The sequence below is a fragment of the Canis lupus genome, chromosome 5 (assembly GCF_003254725.2).
Source record: "Canis lupus dingo isolate Sandy chromosome 5, ASM325472v2, whole genome shotgun sequence".
Classification (NCBI taxonomy): domain Eukaryota; kingdom Metazoa; phylum Chordata; class Mammalia; order Carnivora; family Canidae; genus Canis; species Canis lupus.
The window spans coordinates 82,895,912-82,913,934 of NC_064247.1; the positions used below are offsets into that span (position 1 = coordinate 82,895,912).

The following is an 18,023-nucleotide window of genomic DNA, read 5'->3' on the forward strand; positions in this document are numbered from 1 at the left end:
ATCTGGCTGTTCCCACTGGTGACCCTGTGGTCTGTTACCATGTCCTTGGATTAGGGCTTCCCAAATCTCTATGTGAATCTAGTCCATCTGGGGAACTTGACCAGATTCTCAGGCCTTCCTGAGTGGGGGCCTGGAGTCCTGACCCTGCAGTCTGCCTGTTTGCACGTGGTGATTGGCACCGTGGGTGACGCACGAAGCTCCTGGAAGATGCTTTGGGAATCGTGGCCTCGGCACCGGCCAGGGAGCCCCAGTATCCTCCCTCAGCCTGTGAGGCTCAGCTCTACTAACGGGTGGAATGCTAGCTTTGGGGAATAGCTCGCCCCGAACCAGCAGACCGGAGGAAGCTGCTCTGATGCCCAGAGCCGTGTGGCCGCAGCTCTGGGCAGGGTTTGCCTGCTGGACCGTGTCTAGTGCTGCTTTGAAATAACCAGCTGCTCAGAATCCCAAAGTGCCCTGAATTTATTAACACACAGAACATCTTGCAAGAGCTTGATGGGGAATATTAAGTGTCATTGCTGGCCCCGGAGTGATGCTCTGGGGGGAGGCGGGTGTCGATCTGCCAGGCGGAGGGGCAGCAGGGTGCGCTTCATCCACAGGACAGGAAGGTCACCCCCCCCGCCCCTCCAGATTGGAGGCTGGCAGGAGGGTGTGCGGGGGATGTCCTGGGTGTGACTTGGCCACTGTGAGGGTCCCAGAGGCTGAGCCAGGGGGCCCTCCGTCCCACCCCCCATCTTCCCACCGCCTTCCTGGCCTGCAGCCTTCAGACTGAGGCATCTCATCAGCATGGATCCCACACGCTAATGTAATAACAGCTGCTAATTATATATCCCTGCTATTGCTCTGCTGCCAGTGGTGGGAACTGAAGCAGGATGATTTGGGGGCCAGGAGAACTATTACCTCCCTCCCCTGCGCTCCCCCATCCCCAAATGTTATTTTATTCACAGGGCTGCTTTCTTTTTTTATTCTTGCAAAATTGAGTACTGTCTGAAATTTGTTCTTTATTTCCTGTCTCAGCCCAGCCAGCCCCACCCATCGACCTGTGATCTCTTACTATGGCCTGGCCCTGGCGGAAGGAGAGGAACCCCCTTGGTCCTTGTTTGGGGGGACTTCCAGTCGTCCCCATGGGAGGCTGATGCATAAGCAGGCAGGGACACCTCCCTGGCCTTCCTTCTTCATCACTGGCTGGAGCCTGTTTCCTCTGCTTACCTACTGGTCACTAACTGGGAATGATCCACGGCTGCACCCTGCATCCTTACCCTCAGACAGTGCTGGAGTGGGGGCTGAGCTCTCTGCTGCCCCTGCCCCCTCCCTGCCATCAGGCCAGTTACCCAGTGTGTTACATCTGGCTCTGCATCCTCTCCTTCCAGCTCCACCTCTTCCTAAAGCCTCAGTTTCTCCATCTGCATCATGGAGATACCACCAACACCCATCTCAAAGGGCCCTGGCTGGAATCAAGCCAGTGAGTCTCAATCCTGGTCGTCTATTTAGAATCACCAGAGTGATTAAGACAAGTACCAATGCCGGGGGCCACCCTAGGCCTCACCTGGACCAGTTTCATCAGAATTTCTGGGGAATGGGGTCTGGATAGCAGCATTTTAAAAAGGCTGCTAGGAGGTTCCAGCATGCAACTGGGAACAAGAACTCGTCCCGTCTGGGAGCTTCTATTACAGAGTTTGGCACACAGCAGACCTTTAACAAACGAAGAGTCTTTGTTTTATTATTGTTTATTATATTAAGAGTATTAGATCGCATTGCATTTTAAGCTACTCATTTGAAACTAGTGGACTACAAAGAGCGTCATTAATAAAAAAATTCTTTATAAGAGAAAAAAATATGCCCATAGAAATGGTAAGATAGTAAGGAAAAGTTAGCTGATTTTAGTGTCTCCTACCCCCACCCTTATGTCCAGGAAATAGGAGGAGGAGATGGAGGGAAGACTGTCCTGGCAGGTAGAGGTAGACTAGGCTGGTGTCACCCACGAGAGATTTCCCGGACGGGGAAGGGCATCGTGTGTTTGGTGCATGGCTCAGGATTTTGGGGGAAAGGAGAGGTAGCTAGATCAAAGAGAAATAGGTTTTATGGGGCCTGAGAAAGCTCTCCCCCTCTTACCCATATTGAACAACAGGCTGTGAACTCAAGGTAATAGAAATGCCCTTGCCACCCAGCCTGCGCATAAGGGCACTCCCATCTCCACCCCCAGAAATATAATAAACAAAGATGGATTTTTCCATAACCTTGTGGTGCAAGGCTCTTAGCATAAGGCGCTGAGGGCTATAGTTAGGGACCCAGGGACCCAGGGGCCCAGGGGAGAAAGCAAACCCCTCCCAAACCTGTATGGGCATTTAGGATGACCTGAGGAACTTGTTAAAACTGCAGATTCTCAGGCTGTTTGGGTGGCTCAGTCAGTTAAGTGTCTGACTCTTGATTTCAGCTCAGCTCATGATCTTGGGGTCGTGAGATCGAGTCCTGTGTCAGGCCCCATGCTCAGCGAGGAGTCTGCTTGAGATCATCTCTCTCCCTCTGCCCTCCCCCACACCCCCACTCTCTCTCTCAAATAAATAAATCTTTAAAAAATACAGAATCTCAGGCCCCACCTCAGATTTGGATAAAGGGTGTCTGCGGACCTGGGAATCTGCATTGTCAGTAAGCTGTCGTGTGACTCTGAGGGTCACTGAGGATGAGAGTCAGGGGGGCTGAAAAGACAGGAGCCAGGTTGTCCCCAGCAAATGTGGAGAATCCCAGCCTCCCCCCCGTATGTCTCCTAACTGCTCCCTCCAGCCTCTGGCCACGGAGCCCACCCTGTTCCCCTGGGAGCACTTTCCCCACCCCTTCCTATTGTCTGAGCCTCCCGTGGTCCCTCTTTGGGGCCCGTCCCAGGGCGAGGCCCATTTTCCCGGGGGAGGATGAAGCCCTGCAAAGGGGCAGCGTGTGTGCATGTGCAGCCTGGAAATAAGCTTTTTTGAGTCAGTTTTATTCTTTTAATGCACAAATATGACATCCTGCTGTGCTGTTCTGTTTGCAGATTCTTTTTCTAGGGTCAGATCCTGTGAGAGGGAATGCCTGGGGGCTATGCTAACCTGGGGGGCGCGGTCACAGCCTCGGGGAGGAAGTGACACCTTTGAGCTGAGACCTGAACCTCTGTGATGTCAGAGACATCACGTAAAAGAGTGGAGAGAAAAAAAAATGATAAAAAATGATCATTTTCAGGAATTAAGTGAAGATTTCGAAGCTGGTGTAGGTACGGGGCTGTGGTTCCGTGGCACATCCCGCTGCCTCGAGGATGGGGCCACTGCCTGGGTCGAGTCCGGGAGAAGGGGCTGCTCCAGGGCTGATGGGGTGCAGGCGGATGACCACACCAGTCCTCCGCGCCTCTGGCAGCTTCTCTAACCACCTTCTCTAAGCCGGTTAGCTTCTCTAACCAGCGTGTACGTGTACGCTATCCCGGTCACCTGCTCAGTACCGTCCACACTCTGCGCGCTGCCCCGGGGCTAGATCTCACGCGGGTGGCATTCATCCTCCCTTCTCGTGCCCTCGGTTTCCTGGGTCAGTTGTTGACCAGGCGAATGGCCCATTCCCACGCTTGTCTGGATCCGACCTGCCTTTACCTTTGACTCTGCGCTTGCCTCTGCCCCGAGGACCTCTTCCCAGGGCCCCCGGGCTCAGTGCACCTGCTACCCTCGGAGTGCTCCCTCCCCCACCACGCCTCTCCACGGCAACAGCCTCCCCAAACCCCTTCTCCTCCCAGTGCTGTTTGTCCCGAAGCCTGAGCAGCTTTTTGTCCACTTTCTTTGTCTTTGTCCATCATTCTCACATTTGTTTTTTCCAACTCTTCACTTGCAGGAGTCCCCTGTGGTACCTGGCACCTCGGAGGTGACCGGTGCCCAAGAGGTGCTTAATTACTCAGAGCTGCGGAGATCACTGTAAATGCACGTACCTCTTGAGACCTGGTGCTTGCCTGTCTGACGGGGGGCCTCGTGGCCTCAGGCCATAAAATGAAAAGTTCTCAGTGATGCTGACCCCAAGCCTCTGTCTCTAGAAAGGGGACTCTCACCGAGTTGCCACTGGGGCCCTGCCGGCCACTGAGGGCAGATGGTAAACCAGACTCAACCTCATCTACTTGTGGGGAGACTGAAGTCCACCACCTGCGGGGCCAGGGACCCCCTCAGGGGTGCGCTGCCCTGTAAGAACTGGGGCTTCGGAGTAAGACATCCTCGGTTCCGGGGCTAACTGGCTGTGTGAACTCTGACAAATCTGTTAACCTCTCTGAATCTCAGTTTTTTGGTTTGGAAGACGCTCCTGCTGTGACACCTTCGGGGTCACTGGGAATGTGGGGGTAATATCTGTCAAATACAGGGCACCTAATAGGCGCTTGATAAATAGCAGTTAGCAGTGATGCTCATTATCGTCATTAGCAGCCCTGATTTTTAATTCTTTCTTTTTGGAGTCATTGTTCCCTCCAGCTGTTGGTGCCTGTGCTGGAATCACCCGGGGCCGTGAGCCAGCCTGGAAGAGTTATTTTATAATTAGGTTGGCAGATGCAGGATGCAGCGGACCCCTGCTGGGGGTCACAAATTAATTAGTGTCCTTTGTGGAGAGGGGATCCTTGGACAGGCTTGATGAGGACAAGCCAGGCCCCTGGGCAGCTGACCTCAGGATTCGTAGCTGTACAGAGGTAAGCCGCGTTAACATCAGCAGGAGGTGGGTGCTCTTAGGCTCTGTAAGGGCCCCACAGTCACCGAGGCTGCCCCTGCATCTTTGGCAGGTGGGGCTGGCCTCCGTCACACCCCGTAGGCTGAGGGAAGCTGTGGTGAGAAAGCTCCCCCACCCTCACTGTGGTGTATGAGCGGTGCATACTGCCTCAGTTTCCCCACACAGAGCTCCATCTACTTTCCGCGTGTGTGTGTGTGTGTGTGTGTGTGTGTGTGTGTGTGTGTCTGTCTGTCCGGTGGCCTAGGCCATTTCCAGGGCCGCCTGCCTGCTCTCCGTGGTGATAACTCCCACAACGAATCATTGGGCACGCCCGTCTGTCCTCTCCTTGCAGCCTCTGGCGACCCAGAAATCATGACCCACTCCAGCGTCAACCTCTATTTACGTCTGGGGCAGTGGTGTTCAGAGGGCTCCTGGCACTGTGCTTCCCCCCCCAAAGTTTCTGGCCTCACCTCACCCTCCTGGGGCAGTGGGTGGGCTGGGAGCACACCTGCCTGGCTCATTCCTGGTCCTCCGCTCTGCGACTGTCCCTGCTGCACCCCACGCCCTTGGTGTCATCCTCACCTCTACCTTTGTTTGCTTCCTACCAGTGCACGACTTCGTGCGAGCTGCTTTCACCCACTTTCCATGTAGCGCCTGCTTTTCCAAGTCCCAGGGCGCAGAGGCAAGCTCTTCATACCCATTCATTATCTCACTTAAGAGCTGTGATGAGCCTACGTAAGAGCTGCTATCGTCCCCATCTTATAGATGAAGAAATGGAGTCTCAGAGATTAGCCTGGGTCACAAAGCTGGTAAGGATTGGAAGTTAGGATTTGAACCTAGATGGTCTAACTGCACAGTCTTTTTTCTTCTTGAGGGGCACACAATGCATAGATTAGATGTTCAGCTCAGTGACTGTTGGCAAATGTATTATTCGTTCACCCATCTAATAGGTTCTCTAAGCGGGGTATGGAACACTACCATCCTCCCTCGTGCCTCTTCTCTATCAGTTCCTACCCCCCTGGGGAGACACCCACTGTTCTGGGTGGTAAACTTTGTCTAGGTTGGCTTTGTTCTTGGATTTTGTAGGAATGTAGGAATTATATACTGTATGTAGGTTTTTTTGGTAGGAATATAAGAATATAGAGTGAGGAATATAGGAATATAGGACTTTGTTGGAATATAGAGTGAAATATAGAATATATTTTGTAGGAATGTAGGAATTATATAGTACATCCTCCTCCTACCTACTGTGTTTGCTTTCAAATACTGCTTCTTTCACTCGGCTCAGGGTTTTTGAGACTTAGCCATACTATTGCATGTCGAAAGTCCATCACTTTTTTGCCGAGTAGCATTGCATTGTATAGACACATGGCGAGTCGTTTAGTCCTTTCCCTTACCGATGGACATTTGGGGGTCATTTCCAGTTTGGGGCTATGATGACCAAAGCTGCTGTGAACATTCACGCGCAAAGCTTTGGACATCTGTCTTCATTTCTCTTGAGTAGATACTGGAAGTGGAACTGCTGGGCTACAGGTAGGTGTCTATGTAACGTTATATATGCCAGACACTGTTCTAAAGTGGCTATGCCATTGTAGCTCCCACTCCCAGCGCAAGGGAGTTCTAGCGGCTCTACATTCCTGCCAGCGTTTGGTGATGTTGATCTTTTTAATTTTATCTGCTTTGGTGGACATGCGGTGGCACCTCACTTTGGTTCTAGTTTACATTTCTGTGATGTACAGTGATCCTTATTATTCATGGGCCTATTGGCCATTCCTGCATTTTCTTTTGTGATGTGTCTGTTCCAGTCATTTGCTCACTTAAAAAATTGTGTTGGTGATCTTTTTATTGTTGACATGCAGGAGTTCTTTTTTTTTTTTTTTTTTTTTTGGACATGCAGGAGTTCTTTTGTCTATTTTGCCTATGAGCATTTTTTCCCCCTGTTAGTGGTTGCTTTATTCATTTTTGTAAAGGCAGCGTTGGTGAGCAGACATTGACCACAGCCCCCTCCCCTTTGGTTATCAGTGATTCTGGGGAGTGTGAAGTAAGAATGCAATGTGCCAGGTATACAGCAGGTGCTCAGAAGGGGCTTCTCCTGCCTGCCAAGGTCTGCCCAGATCATTTGCCCTAACTAGAACAGAGTTCTCCTTTCCATCCATTTGCCCACCTTTTACTCATCCCTGCAAGCCTACTTTAACATGGGCCTCTGGCACCATGCCCCTTAGAATGCCTCAACCATGGAAGCAACCCCGAAACTCGATCAAGCAGCAGTGACTCTTACAAAGGGCCTCTTGTGTCTCACTGGTTTCTGGGAGGGCGTCAGAGATCGGCAATGTGTTGCTAGAGTCCGTTTTGCTGGAAGACACAGAGGGCTTGAGAAAGGCTAGGTGGCTCCCTTATAGTTACTGAACACCCAGGATGGCAAGGGAGTCTTCAAGTTCACGTGGCTCTCAGTTGCCCCTCCATCCCCATGGACTCCATCCTCACCCTCCCCACACCATGCACGGACCTTTGTGGTGCCCTCTCCTTACTCGCTCCGTCAACATAAATTCTTCTAGTGTCAACCACTTGGGTGTTACCCTGAGAGCGATGGAGAATTTTTGGAGGATTTGAAGATGCAGAGGGCCAGGAGCCCATCGGTGGTGGTTGGTGGTGGTCGTTAGGAGGGTGGTTGGGGCAGGCTGCTTTAATGTGAGGTCTGCGGGATGCTTCCCACTATTGGTGCAGGTGAGAGGTGACAAGGGCTGACCCAGGGCAGAGAGCATGGGGGTGGAGGGGACATCTCGTCTCTTACTACGGGGAGCTGCTGGCAGAGCATTGGCTGTAATGTAAGCAGAGCACAGTTGTAGTCACCATAGTACGGTACGATCACCATTTACAAAGGGCAGGTTGGTAAGTTTAATGGAGAGAAACTTGCCCCTTTGATGGTGATAAGTGGGATCCTGGGTATCTGATTGAGAACAGGTGTGGCTGTGTGATGGCCCCAGAGGGGACTTTGGACGAGCCAGTGGTGGCTGGGTGTAGAAGCGTGAGATTTGTGTGTGTGTATGTGTCTGTTAGCCTGGGGGTGGGGGGAAGAGTGGGCGGGGCCTCTTTGGCATCTGGAAGTTTTGTGTGGTGGGGGTTTGCCTCCCACCTCTGGAGCTCTGCTATTTGAATAAATCCCTTAATCTCCAAGGTGCAGTCTCCTCATCTCTGAAATAGGGTTAATAGAGTTTTAATATCAGTCTCTGTTGTGGAGTTGGGATTAAATGACAAAAAGCACTTGACCTATAGTGCTCCAGATTCTGGGACGTCTGCAGAAGTCACCACTGAAGCTTCTCGGTGCTGCTGCCTGCCCTGCTGGCTGTCAGGCGGCCAGCTGGTGCCAGGTAAGCCATGGGAGCTGTTTCCCAGGAAAACGCATCACCAGTGCCCTGGTCCCTCCTCCCTGAACCCACAACAATAACTTGTAGGGTCTTGGGATGAGTTATTTGCATCTGTTTTGGCGAAGGCCTTCCCATCCCTGTTCTGTTAAATAAACATCCCCCCCCTGGCAGGTTTTCCAGGCTGTGTCCACTAGGCAGTTAAAGGACTGAAATTGCAGAAGCAGTTTCTCCCCAAAGTGTATTTTATAGGTCATTTGGGGTGCCCCACTGCCAGGCGATGTCCTCCTGGCCCCTCCCAGGTGAGGCCTGCCTGCAGCAGTCACCACGACCCAGCTTGCTGGGCCACCCATGTGGCTCCCTTGATAGAAGGACAGAGCAGGCCTGGCTCAGCTGACGGGGAAGGTCTGTGCCAGGTTGTGATTGTACTTCTGTCCCTGCCTGTGGGCTGGTGGGAGGCTCGGCCTACGAATAGTGCAAAGATTGCCCGGGAAAACCCTGTTACTACTGAAAACCAGAAAACTTTCTCCCTTACCTCCAGGGCAAAGAAGGCAGAAAACTCTGAGAAGTGCCTCAATAAGTGGCTGCCGTTAGTTACTCAGATTTGAGAAACCAGGGGTGGGGGGAAAGCCCTTGAAAGCCAGCTTGGTGTCTCTGGTCGTGTCATTAACACCCCACTCAAAGATCCTATTGAAAAGGCAGATTATGGAAGCCCTTTGGAGGAGGGGAAGCTTCACCAGAAGCTGAGCCAACGAAACTCCTCTGGGCATCCCTGGCGCCGCTCGTACCCTGCCTCCCGCTCGGCTCGGTGTGTGGGGTCTCAGGCTGGACCCCACTTCCCCTTCTCTGGCCAGAGGTCTCAGATCCTGCTCAGAGCCGCGCCCTCCGCGGCGCCGCTGCCGCCCGTGGCCACCAGAGGGACCCACGGTTCTCTGCAAAGGGCCGCTCTCCCGCAGAGGGAGCCCGAGCTGCCGGCTTCTGGGGCTTTCCATCCGGGATTCCCAAAGCGGGGCTGGAAGGGAGACAGGGGCTGCTGAGCTGGCTGGCAGGCGTGGACAGCATGTGAAGGAGCCCCGTCTCTAAGCTGCTCCCCATCCATCCTTACCGGGCGACCTGCCTCTCAAATATGCAAAAAAGCCCAGTTACATTTTGGGGCTGCACAAAACCAACTTCAAAAATGACCTCTTTGAGGAGGCCTTCCGGAGGCACCTGGCGTGTGACTGCTCCGGGTCCCCGGGCACGGTCACCTCAGGGAGAAGGAAGCTCTGTGGCCTCCCCCTCTCCTTCCCCTCCCGCTCTTAGCACTGTCCACTCCCACTCGACGAAGCCCCTGTGGTTTGCGTGCTGGGTGCCGCGGGCACGCTTTGGGAACTGGAGGATGGCGAAGGAGACAGCACGGGCGGTGACTCCTGCATTCAGGGGCTTCGCCTCAAGGTGGACGTGTAGGAATTGGATGCAGGCCACTGATTTCTGAGCGCCCATCGGAGAAACAGTGGAGCGTGCAGGGTCGGTGGCTGAGTTTCAGGCAGGCGCTGTGACATCGTGTTGCTTAAACCTGCAGGGTCTCTATTTCCTCCTCTGTAAAACTTGCCGCAGCCACAGCCCCGTTCTGAGAATCACATACAGCGATGTAAGAGAGAGGCTTTCTGAACTGCCAAGTGAGCAGCACCTCCTTCGTGAGCCCCATCCCCCGCCTCCCCACCCCCCGAAAGTTCCACGGTGGTTCCTTGTCTGTCTCCCCAGGCCTGGTGAGAGCTGTCTGGGGTGCTCTGTCCCTGAACTGAGAACTCCCACTGGAGCAGGAATGGTGGATGTGTCTGATCCATCCGCATCCAGCTCACAGCCTGGCACTCTACGGGAACATCTACAGATGTTGGGGTGAGGGCGCAGGTCAAGATGACTCCTTTCCAGTTTGGGCCCCTGGGCTGAGGGTGGCATCCGAGTGTGTGGATAGTGGGGTATGTATCAGCGCGCACTGGCCGTGGGCTTGGCCCTCCGATGCTTCCTGGGAGGAGAATCTGAGTGTTGACAAGTTGGCCACAGGAGTCTGGGCTGTAGACATGTGTTGGGGGCGAGGGTGGCACAGAAGCTGTGGGACTGGGTGGGTCCTGGGACACGAGGGGGAGAGCATTTCCCGCAGGCTGGGCTAGTTGTTCCTGAGGGTGGGTGGGTGGGTCACTGCAGCCCCTGACTGCATCAGGGGCCCAGACACATGTTTCCAGGGCTGGGTCACAGGATGAGAAGGGGGACCCTTGTGATCTCTGTCCGTCCTGTCTTGGTGAAGGAGGCACTTGGGTGCCAGTGAGCCCTCTGGGTTTTGCTAAAATCTCCCTTCTGATTGGAGAGTAAGAGGGCGGAGGCATGTGCTTTCAGCAGGCCACAGGATCTGGTGGCAGTTCACACTCACTGTGTGAGTTTTCTTTCCTGGTCACTTTTTTTTTTTTTTTAAGATTTTATTTATTCACGAGACAGAGAGAAAGGGGCAGAGACACAGGCAGAGGGAGAAGCAGGCCCTACACAGGGAACCCAATGTGGGACTCGATTCTGGGACTCCAGGACCACGCCCCGGGCTGAAGGCAGGCGCTGAACCGCTGAGCCACCCAGGCGTCCCCATCCTGGTCACTTTTGATAAGGGGAACTATTTTTACACGTATCACAGTGATATGATGTTTTCTTTCAATACATTTATTTAAGTTAATAAAGGGATTCATTTTTTTTTTTTTTTTTTTATGATAGTCACAGAGAGAGAGAGAGAGGCAGACACACAGGCAGAGGGAGAAGCAGGCTCCATGCACCAGGAGCCCGACGTGGGATTCGATCCCGGGTCTCCAGGATCGCGCCCTGGGCCAAAGGCAAGCGCCAAACCGCTGCGCCACCCAGGGATCCCAAAGGGAGTCATTTTAAGGAAAAATCTTAAGTAAGCCATAGTCAGGTGGTACAGGAATAAGGAAACATTCCGATGTTTGTCCAAGGACCACTTAGTAGGGTTGAGAGCCTGGGTGGGGAGACCTGGCTCTGACTCTTTCAATGGTGTGACCTTGGACCTCTGAGACTGAGTTTCTTTATCTGTAAACTAGGCCTAATAATACCTTCTTGGGGGGTTGCTCTGAGGATCAAAGGAGATAATGCGCGGAAAGTACTTAGCCCAGGGCCAGACATACAGTAGGTGCTCGATACTTGTGCTTTCTTCCATGACTTGAATCCGGGGGGTGTAGAATCCAAGCCAGAGCCCTGGGGAGCATGCCCCTTGGGGCTGGAGGGAGAAGGAAGGGGGTTGGTCCAGGAGGGACCAGGGAACCCCAAGGGCAGAGCCCCCTGGCTCTGGGCAGGAAGCTGGAGCTCTGAACTGTGTTTCTCCTCCTGGCTGGAAGGGCTTCGTACCCCTGCCCTGCCACTCCAGTTTCCCTTCTTTCAGGATTTAATTCAGAATTACGAGTGTTCCTAATAAGATTCTGGCAGTGTGAACCCTGGAGGTTCCTAGCCTGAAGGCCCCATTTTCTGGTGAAGTTCAATAGTAACACAGCAGTGAGAACAGTTGGTCTCTTTAGGGAGCCAGGGGGCTCCAGCTGATGAGAATTACAATCTTTCTCCAACTTGCAGGCAAGTGGGGGGCACCTGAAAAATTTTAATGAGCTTTCCAATTCCTTCCTTCCTGCCCTCCTCCCTCCCCATCCTCCCTGCCTCCCTGCCTCCCTCCCTTCCTTCCACGGGTATTTATTGAGGGCGTACTGAGTGCTAACATTTTAATCTTTATCAAAACCAGGAGTGCCTCCTTCTCTGGCAGAGGCCTAATTTCAGTTCTTTAAACACCAGCAAAAGGCAGAAATTCTAGAATCCGTGTCAGCTGGATCAATCAAAAAATTCTTCTTTTTCATTTTTTTCCAGTATTTACACACCATTCAGGTCACACACACACACGGCTTTGAGTTGTCTGCCTATGTGAATTAATCTTGTTGGTCCGTTTGCTTAGTTTTCAGCCTCCAGGTGGGAGAGCCAGCTTTCCACCTTCCCCTGGGCAGCCACCCACCCGCCTGCCCAGCCAGGCTGGCTCCCTGTCGCCCTCCACGCCCACTGTGCCATTCCCATTTTCCAGCCTTCCTGTGTGCTGTTCCGCCTCTCTGGAGTGTTGCTTTCCTTTCTGAGACAACCCTGGCCCTTCCTTCTCTATGAAGCCCCTCTGAGACTTTCCGGTCCTTGCCTGCTCTGGGGCCCCACCAAGCCCATGGTCCAGGCCCTACTACGAGCCAAGGGGCCCTGGGTCGTCCCAGGCTGTGGACAGCAGCGTTACTCCCCAGTGGGGAGGCTGACTCCCAGGGGCCAGGCTGAGATTTGCCGAGCACTCATTAAACAATCCAGCTGCAAGATTTCTGGGCGCGAGCTCAACACCACCCTGTAGAGGCGGGTGCTCTACTGGCCCCATTTCAGGAGCAGGAGGTGAAGAGGTATGCTCAAGGGCACAGAGCAGGAAGGCTGGGACAGAGGGGCTCCAGGGCCCCACACTCCGAGACGCTCCTCTATCCACCTGGCCCTCCCTCCACATGGCACAGGCTTGGGGTGCTGAGGAGGGAGGCAGTCCCTGTACGCCTAGGCTGCCCAGATGCTGGCTTTTGATGCTGGGGTTGGACTTACTGTGGAAACGTCTGGTAGGCTTGAGCAAGTGTAGCCACATGGAGACTGGAGCTGCTGCCTATCGTGCGGGCCTGTGTCTCCCTGTGAAGCCCTCCCTGGTTCCCTGAGCGCCCACTGCTGTCACTGGAATGCTGTCCCACCTACGCTTTAACTTAAAGCATTTATTTATTTTTGCCTTGCTTTATTCCTCAAAGGATTTGAGGTGACTTACAAGAAAACATTCAATAAAGTCATAATAAACTATAATTAAGAACAACATGTGCTTGTCCACATCATGACACGATGTTTCTTTAATTTGATGATCTTTCGTGGATCAGACTATTTGTACTTCCCCAGTTGTTCTGTTCAGAAAGGCCATGCCTGTCACACAATTTGAGTAAAAACACGCTGTGCTTTGTGACCTCTGGGGTTTAAATGTAAAGATTCAAGGCTTTTGCCGGGCTCCTCCCGGGCATGACTGTCAGTGGACTCATTTCCCAGAGTAGCGGATTTGGATAATGGTGGGTCACCGTCAGCCTTCTTAACGTTCATCTCCTGTCCTCCATCAGCCAGTGGCTTTCCAGGCATGATGAGGATGTTATGAAAAGGGGCCATGTCTCAGCTCTCGCAGGGAATCCGCTTGGGCCAAGAGGCTGCCCCAGCCTGGCGCTGGCGGACCCTGATGCAGGTGCAGCTGTGCACCCAGCTGCCTGGTCCGCTGAGTCACGTAGGTGCTGGTCCATCCGGGGTCCCACAGATCCTGGAGGACCGTCCGCTTCTCCCTTTGCTTTCCTTGCCTCCAAGAAGCTGGGTCACGGGCCAGGTTTGTGAGTGCCAGGCCTTGAGGGATTAGAGGAAGGTTTTTGTGAGGAAGCTGAGTTTTGCTTGCTGGGAGGCCCTGGGGCTTGGGAGCCAGCAGTGACACGTGTGAGCTCCCAGGGCAGCCACAGTAGTGGCCCAAGGGCGGCTTTTCCTCTCTCTCCTGAATCAGATGGATCCAAAGATCTGCAGCCCTGTTGAGGGAGGCCGTGTGAGCAGTCTGTGTGTGAACACACAGGAGAGTATTCTGAGCGTGTGACACAGAAGGCCGCTTGGTGGATATGTGGCTGCCATTCCATGAGAAGCGGGCTGGACAGTGATATGGGAGGGGACTTGCGAAGGGCCAAGTGTGCCTCCCAAGTTTGGTTTGCCCTTGACCAGCTCTGTGGCTCGGGCTGGTACCTGCCCCCTGAGCGTCCAGAGCTGGACTCACAACACCTGCTGGCACGTGGATTTGAGGGAGATGAGAGGTGGTGTCCGCCGAAGGCCTGGGCCCTGGTGGGAGCTCCGCACCGCTGTCCTCTTCCCACGTCTGCTCACTCGGAAGAGCGGTCTGGACAAGGCGATGTTTGATGATTCCTCCCGCCCCGGGGCTGCAAGGACCGGCTGGGCCTGCTGTGCTTCTCTGGGGGGAGCGGGTCTGTGCTGATGAGGCCCCTGCCCTTGGGGAGCCCGGCTCTTACAGGTAGACACACAGGTAGACGGGTAGACTCGCAGGCATGGAAGCAGGTGGCTACGGCAGGGAACTGTGCCTGGGGGACACGCTGGGACCGGGGTGGCTCTGAGCGGAAGAGCCTGACCAGCCTGTGGGTGGTGGCGGTAGTTAGGGACCCGGAGGAGTCAGCCACAGGAAGCCAGAGGGGGGCCGGGCTCTCAGGCCTGGGGAGTAGAACAGACCATCCTGGGAGGAGTCAGGGCCTTAGGCGTGTGGGCAGATGGCGTGTTTTTAATCAGGTCGCTGTGTGAGACGTGCTGGCTTTGTAGAAAAGTCAAGATGGGGCAGGGCCTCCACCCGTATGCTCCGAGCTCCCGCTGCCCCACCGGGCCAGCCCTCTCCAACCTGGGGTCAGAGCCACGGGTTATGAACCCAGAAGCGTCTTCAGGGGCTGGTGGGGCTGCCATCGCCCTAATCCCCAGATGGAATCGTGTCACACCGCTGCTCAAGGACCTTCCACGGCTCCTCGTGCCCTCCTGATAAAGGCCACGCTTTTCACCTGTCCTTCACGGCCTTGTGTGCTCTAACCACACCCCCACCCCCAGCGGCACCTGTCTCTATTCCTCTTTCCAACCTCTCCTCCTCCTTGCTGCACTCCTACTCCCTTCTCTCCACTGCCCTTCACCTGATTCACTCTTGAGCATCCTTTGAGGTGCAGCTCAGGCTTTGCCTTCTCCGGGAAGCCTTCCCTGATTCCTTTGGAATCCCACAGCCCCTGTGCTTCCTCATCTCAGCACATTTCACGCTCACTACTTGTCTGGCTCCCCACCAGGCTTTCAGCAATTTAGGGGCAGGGGCAGATCTCTACCATTCCCTCTGTACCCCAGGCCCTCTCATAGTGCCTGGCACTTAGTAGATGCTCATTAATCATTTCTGCATGAATGAATGATTGAGTGAATGAATAAGGGCCTTTGCTTCCTTCCTGGCAATGTGCTCACTTCCCCAACCCCACCTGGGGCCCTGCCCGCTTAGATCACCACATTAGAGATTCTGGAACTAAGACTTTACTGCTTAGAATCCCCACATATTTTTATTCTGGCTTTTCTATTCCACTGCCTGGTGCACAAAGCACTGTGTGTCTGCGAGCCCACCCACTCCGTTCTGATGCTCGAGACCCTCTGATTCTTCAATAGGAAGACTTTTAATCTTCCTGGACACAGCCATTTCAGAAGTGTGGTTCAAAGCTTCTTGAAAGCGAGAAGCTGGGGCTTTGATGTGTCTGTTAGCACCTCTGTGGGGGAGACAGGCTGGCTCACTGGGGTTGCTCAGGACCGAGGACGGGGAGGGGGGCAGTGCCCCTGTGGGATCCTAGGAGGTGTGGAGTGCTGTGGGGCCCGTCTGCCGGGACCGGAGGTGGTGACCCTTCCATCCAGGCTTCAGCTACTGCCCACCGTGGCCAGCAGGCTCTCTCCTCTGTGATGGATGCTGGGGCTTCTGCACAGACCTCTGCATCTTTAGGGCCTTCATACCCGTTCCCCAGATGCTGAGAATACTCCCCAGCTCCATCCTGCCCTGGAAATTGCTCTTGGCCATGGGGAACTGCCTCACTGCAGGTGCAGCCCGTCCCCTCAGCTAACGTCTGGCTGAGGGAGGAGGGAGTGCAGTTCTGAAGGGCCGTTCCCCCTGGCCTCAAATGGGGACAATTCCAGGGTCCCCTGGAATCAGCCGAGGCCCCAGTGGCCACAGCATAACCCCCTGTGTTGTGGTCAGCCTGTCCCTCTGTCTGGCCCACCTTCCTCACTACTCTCATGTGTCTCCCAGGACCACTTGGCAAGAAACATTCTTCAGGGACTTTCCATCCCAGTGTCTATGTCCAGGAAACCAGCCCGAAACACTCTGTTATCTGTTAGGTGAGAGGGGCTTCCTGGCTATGAGGGAGGCAGGAGCAATCGAGAGGGTGTGGATGACGGGACATCTCTGACATAGAAGCGCCCAGAGCCCTGTCTCCCTCTCCCTTCCCTGGGCCTGGTTCCTGTAGGTCCCAGCTGGTCTTGACTGCAGCCCGGCCACAGGCCCAGCCCCATGAGCTTTGTGTGTGTCTCTGTCTTGAGATTTTTGCCTGGGAGAGTGGCACACGTAAGGCTTGTTATGAGCCGGGTGCACAGCCTCCGGTAAAAGCCGAGATAGGGACTCAGCTTGGCCACCAGGCCTGCAGGAAGTTCCTAGATCCCACCAACGAATCCAGGAGGCCACATGAATGAGGATGGCCATCCCGCCTCTTGCTCTTCTCGCGTTGCCACGGACTGGATGTGTGCGTCCTCCCCGAAGTCCTGAACCTAAACCCTGAGGTGGTGGTATTTGGAGGTGGGACCATCGGGAGGTGACGCGGTTGTGAGGGTGGAACTCATGCATAGAAGTGGCGTCCTTACAAAAGAGACCCCCCTCCCTCCACATGGGGACACAGAACTAAGGACCAAGAAACAGGTCTCACCAGGCACCAAGTCTGCTGCTGCCTTGACCTGGGACTTCTCAGGCTTCAGCACCATGAGAAAGAAATTCCCGTCATGTTTACGAGCCCCTCGGTCTCCGGTACTTGGTCATAGCAGCCCGGGCTTACTGAGGAAGCACAGGAGAGTTTCCTACGGTCCCTTGTATTTGCCACTGCTGCTGTAACAAGTCATGACCAAGTTAGTGGCTTCAAACAACACAAATTTACTATCTTGAGGCCAGAAGTATGAAATAGGTCTCGCTGGGCCAGAATCACAGTGCGGGCAGGACCTTCCAGGAGGCACTGGGGGAAAATCCATTTCTTGGCCTTGTCTGGCTTGTGGAGCCTCCTGCATTCCTTGGCTGGTGGCCTCCCTTTACGTCTTCAAAGCTGGCAACGGCCAGATGACTCTTGGCCGCATCACGTGGCTCCCCAGCTGACTCTTCTTTTCCTTCCACAGTATAAGGACCCTTATGATTTCCTTTAGGATCTCCTGGCCAGACCAGGCTAATTTCCCCGTCTCCACATCAGCTGACTAACACCCTCCTCCACCTGCAGTCTGTATTCCACCTGGGATCTTAATTGTCCGCTGCCGTGTGGCCTGTGGTGTGTTCTCAGGTTCTGTGGATTGGGAGGCGGGCATCTTTGGGGAGCCGTTATCCCGCCTACCACATCGGCATCCCCATGGTCACAGGTTATCAGCGCGCCCTTTCGTGGCTCCGTGTCACCTTCCCACTTCTCTGCACCATTCACGCTCACCATTTGCACTTGAAGCCTCGTCTCAGAGTCGAGAGAGCATCATACTCATATGCTCAGCAAAGCTTTCAGAGTAAAGGCCCAGCACAAAGGTAAAGTGACCCTGGGCTACAAAGACGCAAGACTGAAGGCAGTGCGTTGTGAGGGGACCTGGCCCCATCCGCGCTGCTGGGTGCAAGCAGCCTCCCCGCTGTGCAGAGGGAAGCACCCAGGTGAAGCCAATGGCGAGCGTCCACCCGCTCGGCTCCTGCCCCCAGGGCTCCCTGCTCCTGCCAGGTAACAGGTGTCACCTTGCTAATGAAGGACTCATTCTCCTCACTTATCAACTTCAATTTTAAGTGATTGCTTGAATCAAGGTCATTTCTTGGATCCTTAATACACTGCACGTTTGAAGCTGGTTTTGATTAGTCTCCATCACTACAAAAACTGAAAATACGTTTTCCATTTGCTGGTGATTTTCCTCAATAATGACATGGTTGCTCACAAACACCTTTTTAGTCATCCCCAATGTGGAGAGCATTCTGGACCTTTCCCTGAGGATTGCTCCTTTTCTATCTGACGGGAGGTTTTCGTTATCAGAGCCTTTGCTGTGGAGGGGGAACTCAGCAGCTGATTGAGTGCTTTCTTCACTGCAGAGCAGGCCCCT

General features: G+C 54.1%; 1 long non-coding RNA gene across 1 annotated transcript in view; it reads left to right on the forward strand.

Annotated features, from left to right (window-relative positions):
• LOC112646447 (uncharacterized) overlaps positions 1-18,023 on the forward strand; it is a 112,033-nt gene that overhangs the window by 82,140 nt on the left and 11,870 nt on the right. The window lies entirely within an intron of this gene.